Below are 6,566 nucleotides of genomic sequence, written 5' to 3' on the forward strand. Positions count from 1 at the left end.
AAATATATAATGAAATCATTAAAATTAAATTAGATGATATAATAATACATCGATTAAATTAACTTATAAATATTAAAATAAAAAAAAATTTCTCATATTATTTTTATAAGTTTCAAAATATATAATAAATCAATGTAATTTAAAAATTGATTAATGTATAACACCCTTTAATCTAAGGTTTGTTAGTTCTTGGTAGCTTCTACAGCCAACTTGTGCAAATTGATAATTGATGTGTGATGTCTTTTTCTTTTTTGTTTTTATAATCAAAGAACAAAGCAAAATATGTGCAAGTTGCAATGGATATCATTATCTTACACCTCCTTTGAATTAAATATTTCCTCCTCATCTCACACTCATAAGAGTGCACATGATTAAAATTAATTTTAAATACATTTTGATATAAGTATTTATTTTATAAAATTATTAAATTTATTTTATATAAAATAATTATTAAATTTATTTTTATATAAATTTTGAATTTATATGACTGAATTAAATTTATTATCATTTCACTCTAAAAATTATATTTAATAAAAATTATTTTTTAAAAAAATTGATATTTTTAATTAGTATGCATAATTTATAATTATAAACCAATAGGGGCATTTATACACATAGAGAAACAAAGGGATAATATATGAGCAATGCATTCGAAATGGGATAAACAAAGGGATCATTTTATTTTCAATTGAATATATATATATATACTCTTTTTTTTTAATCATTGGACAAGAACACAAGCATATTGATAAGGGATAGAAATGAATTATTATTAAAATTATGATAATCTTAATAAAATTTTTATTCTTAACTAACTGCTGATATGATGATTGCTTCTACTTTTGGTATTAAAGAAGCTGTTCCTCCCCACTTGAACCCAAATTTAGCAGATGATGAACTCATTACATGTGTTAATTTTGCATCTGCAGGATCAAGTTGTGATCATGATTTTGTTAGTAGTTTGATTCAGTCAATAAAGACCTATTCTACAGGAGATATTTACTGCTGCTAGAAGTTAGGAAAATTTTTTTTATTTCTATTTCTGCTGTAATCTTTAGCATATTTTACGATGATTCTGTTTTATGTGAAGGCTATATAATGCCTAACTATTGCACTAATAGGTGATAACTTTGAAATCCAATTGCTCTAGTTTATTATTTCTCTTGTGAACCTTTACAATTGGTATCAGAGCCCCACTAGCCCTGAGGAAATAACAAATCTTTGAGTGATCAAACACAGCAAGATAAGTGACGATAAGACATTAACAAAAATTCCGCACTTTGATGGTCACTATGACCATTGGAGTGAGCTGATGGAGAATCTTCTTAGAGCTAAAGGTTTGTGGAGTTTAATAGAAAATGGTTTTGAAGAACCAAAGGGAGAAATGTTGACAGAAGCACAGCAGATCCAACTTGAAGATGCTAGAACCAAGGATCATCAAGTAAAGCACTACCTATTTCAAGCTATCGACAGAACTGTTTTTAAACAGATCCTGGACCACTGCACAACGAAAATAATCTGGGATTCAATGAAGAAGAAGTTTGGAGGAAATTCGAAAGTGAAGAAATCTCTTCTTAACGCATTAAGAAGGGAATTTGAAGTGCTTGAAATGAAGAGGGAGGAGTCTATCGATGAATATTTTGCAAGGGTAATGACAGTAGCAAACAAGATGAGGAGTAATGGAGAAGAGATGACGGATACCAAAATTGTTGAGAAAATTTTGCGTACCCTCACAGGAAAATTCACGTATGTCTGCGTGTCAATTGAAGAATCCAAAGACACCGAAACCATGACAGTTGATGAGCTACAGAGTACCTTAGTCGTTCATGAGCAGTTTAAACAAGTTCGCAAGGATGATGAAGATCGGTACTCAAGATTGAAGGGCGTTCATCCGCTAGCGAGGAAGGGGCTCGGCAGAGGAAGGGGTCGTGGCGGAGGAAGAGTCGTATTCAACAAAGCCAGCGTTGAATGCTACAAGTGTCATGATTTAGGACATTTTCAATATGAATGTCCTAAATCAAACAAAGAAGCTAACTATGCCGAATTAGAAGAAGAGGATGAGTTATTCTTGATGGCGTATGTTGAGCTTCATGAGACAAACAGAAGTGACGCCTGGTTTGTGGATTCTGGGTGCTCTAACCACATGTGTGGTAACCAGGAAATGTTTTCAAGCTTAGACACCAGTTTCACCCATTCAGTCAAGCTTGGAAACAACGCAAGAATGAAGGTTACTGGAAAAGGAGAAGTAAAGTTGAGTCTGTAAGGGTGCTATACTGTAAGTGATGTATATTGTGTTCCAGAGCTAAGAAACAATCTGCTTAGTGTTGGGCAGCTGCAAGAGAAAGGTGTAGCAGTCTTATTCAAAGATGGAGTGTGCAGTCTCTATCATCCATTGAAGGGAAAGATGGCTGAATCAGTGATGAGTGCAAACCGGATGTTCATTTTGCTTGGAGAATCACCTGCTGCTGCAGAAAATGAGAAGTGTCTACAAGTAGGTAGTCCAGATGAGTCAATTCTGTGGCATCACCGTTATGGACATCTTAGTTACAAAGGACTACGCACGTTGAACAGCAAAGAAATGGTAATTGGTTTGCCTCGAATTACAGAACCAGATTCTACGTGTGAGGCTTGTATGAAGGGCAAACAGCATCGAACTCAAATCCCTAAGAAAAGCAACTGGAGAGCTACTGAGAAATTAGAGCTGATTCATGCTGATCTTTGTGGGCCTATCACACCAGCCTCAAACAGTCACAAGAGGTACCTTTTATGCTTTATAGATGATTTTTCAAGGAAAGCCTGGTGTTATTTTCTTGTTGAAAAGTCCGAAACCTTCTACCATTTTAAATGCTTTAAAGTACTTGTGGAAAAGGAAACTGGTTTGCAGATTAAGTGTTTGAGAACAGATAAAGGAGGGGAATTCAACTCAGCAGAGTTCAATGACTACTGTAAGCAACAAGGAGTGAAGCGACAACTGACCACTGCTTATACTCCACAACAAAATGGAGTAGCTGAGCGCAAGAATCGGACAGTAATGAACCTAGTGAGAGCGATGTTGGCGGAAAAGAACATACCCAAAGTTTATTGGCCTGAAGCTGTACAGTGGACATTTCATATCTTGAACAGATCGCCTACCTTGGCTGTTAAAGATATGACTCGCATAGCGTGGAGCGGTGAAAAGCCTACTGTGGATTATTTCAGAGTTTTTGGGTGCGTTGGATATGTTCACACACCAGATTCAAAGCGAACAAAGCTTGAAGACAAGAGTGTGAGCTGCGTATTCTTTGGATTCAGCAATAAATCCAAAGGATACCGAATGTTTGATCCTATCAACAAGAGAATTGTTCTTAGTCGAGATGTGATTTTTGACGAAAATCAGCCATGGGATTGGAGCAAAAATCAACAAGAAGAACAGGAATTTGAATTGGAGTGGGGTGATAACATCAGTCAAATTGCAAGCGGAGAAGAGAAATTGTTGAACCAGAACTTGATGTTCATCCACCTCTGGAAGTCACTCCAGATGTCGAAAGAAATCTTGCAGTAAGGGAGGGCGAACCAGCGTCCCCACGACGACTAACTGATTTTGTTTCAGGTGAAGGTCTATCTGAAGAAGATGAAGCAAATATGATGGCCTATCTTGTAATTTCAGATCCAAAGAGCTATGAAGAAGCAGTGAAGGAGAGAAAATGGAGATTAGCCATGGATGAAGAAATAAGATCCATTGAGAAAAACAACACTTGGTGTCTGATGGAGTTACCAGCCGAAGCAAAGAAGGTCGGTGTGAAATGGATTTATAAAACAAAATTGAATGAACATGGTGAGGTCGACAAATACAAAGCAAGACTTGTCGTAAAAGGGTACACCCAGCAATACGGAATAGATTATACTGAAGTATTCGCACCAGTGGCTAGAATGGATACAGTTCGAATGATTATAGCTTTGGCAGCTCAAAAGGGATGGAAATTACGCTAGTTGGATGTTAAATCGGCGTTCTTGCATGGAGAATTGGAAGAAAACGTTCATGTTGAACAGCCAAAAGGTTACGAAAAAGAAGGGTGTGAGCAAATGGTGTACAAATTAAGAAAGGCTCTCTATGGGTTAAAACAGGCACCCAGAGCCTGGTTTAGCCGTATAGAAGCTTGTTTTTACGAAAGAAGGCTTCACAACAGTTCTAACGAACAAACTCGCTTTGTCAAAGGAGGAAAGAAAATTTTGATCGTGAGTATTTATGTGGATGACTTGTTATATACAGGTGATGATGAAGAGCTACTTGCAGAATTTAAATGCTCCATGGAGAAAGAATTCGACATGACAGATTTGGGACTGATGAAGTTTTTCCTTGGCATCGAAATTATCCAAAAAGATGATGGTATATTTATTTGTCAGAGGAAATATGCTGGCGAGGTCCTACAACGGTTTGGAATGGAAAACCATAATCCTGTGAGCAATCCGATTGTTCCTGGGCAACAAATTAGCAGGGATGAAGGAGGAGAAAAAACGGATGCAACCCAGTTTAAACAGATGGTGGGTAGTCTGATGTATCTCACAGCCACTCGACCTGATCTTATGTTTGTTGTAAGTCTCATAAGTCGTTTTATGGCCAATCCCACAAAGCTCCATCTTGCCGTCATAAAACGAGTGCTAAGATATCTAAAGGGCACAATAGATTATGGAGTATTTTACAGGAGGGGTGGAGAAAATTGCTTCGTGGGATTTACAGACAGCGATTATGCCGGTGACATGGTTGATAGCAAAAGTACCTCTGGATATGTGTTTTTATTGAGTGGAGGTGCTGTGGCATGGTCTTCACGCAAGCAACCTATTGTTACCTTGTCAACCACAGAGGCTGAGTTTGTAGCAGCTGCTGCTTGTGCTTGTCAGGCGATATGGATGAGAAGAGTACTAGAAGACATTGGCCAGTCACAAGAAGAGGCTACAATCTTAATGTGTGATAATGTTTCGACAATTAAATTATCGAAACATCCTGTCCTACATGGGCGCTCCAAGCATATAAGAGTAAGATTCCACTTTCTTAGAGATTTAGTCAAAGAAGGCATTGTTGATTTACAATTCTGTGGTACCAAAGATCAGCTAGCAGACTTAATGACTAAACCGCTCAAGTTAGATGCTTTCCAGAAGTTACGGCAAGGACTGGGCATGAGTACTTATTCAGTTTTGAACTAATTCTTTTACAGAAGGAATAAGTTCAAGGGAGGGATTGTTAGTAGTTTGATTCAGTCAATAAAGACCTATTCTACAGGAGATATTTACTGCTGCTAGAAGTTAGGAAAGTTTTTTTTATTTCTATTTCTACTGTAATCTTTAGCATATTTTACGATGATTCTGTTTTATGTGAAGGCTATATAATGCCTAACTATTGCACTAATAGGTGATAACTTTGAAATCCAATTGCTCTGGTTTATTATTTCTCTTGTGAACCTTTACAGATTTAACATCTCTCTCTTCTGATACTATTCCAGTTTTAAAGCAAATGGAAATCTTCAAGAATTATAATGCAAGATTTGAGTGTATTGTTGGAGAACAAAAGGCTATATAAAGTGATCATTGGAAGTTGTTTATTGGTGCAGGAAATAACAATTAGATTTTTAATTTTTATAATATTCCTACAAGGAATATGTTGTACTTAAGGCTTTGTTTGGACGAAGATGAAGGAAAAATAAATAAGAGAAAAGAGGATAAGTAGTTTATGTATCCGTACGTCGAAGGGGCTGAATTGATAAAAAGTAAAGGCAAGAATAAAAGTTACCCTGTCTTATTTTTCAAATATCAATTTTTCCTTATATCTTAAATTGGGCTCCAGAAATAAGAGTTATGAATATTTTTTTATTTATATATTTCTTAAATTTATTATTTTTCTACTTCTTTTTAAACATAAAATATATACACTATCTCTTTTTATATTTTTATTAATTTATCCATTTTAAAATATAAATTTTTTTTATTGAAACACATCTTACCCTTTCTTACGAGGTTTTATTAAATGCTCTAGGAATACATGTTTATTCTTTCGCAATGAGATAGGACCCACATTCCATAATTCATGGAATAACTGAATTCTTATAAATATATAATATACTAATTTCTAATGCACTCAAAGCATCTTATAATTTTGCCTTTCTAATTCTTCCATTAATTATTCATTCCTCACGCCATTCAAGCGGACTCTTAAGTGTCTTAGTACTAATGTTTTTTGCAGAATAAAATTTAAAAAAAAAAATCTTTAATAATGATTATTCTCTAGTAATTTTTTTACATTCATTCTAGCATTATAAAGTAAATATGAAGATAGATATTTTTTATTCTCATTACAAAGTAAATAATAACTTTAATAATAAAAAATAATTATTATCAATATAAAAATTAATTAAATAATTATTATTTAATTTTCACAAAAAAAAAATAAAAAAATTGACTTTTAATTAGAACAACTTAAAAATAATTTATTTACACATGGCTAAAAGTTCAAATAGCAAAATTGAGGTTCCTTTCTTTTATTATTATTATTATTATTATTATTATTATTATTAGTTTTCTATGTTAGCATGAGC

This window comes from Hevea brasiliensis, chromosome 17 (genome assembly GCF_030052815.1).
Source record: "Hevea brasiliensis isolate MT/VB/25A 57/8 chromosome 17, ASM3005281v1, whole genome shotgun sequence".
NCBI lineage: Eukaryota > Viridiplantae > Streptophyta > Magnoliopsida > Malpighiales > Euphorbiaceae > Hevea > Hevea brasiliensis.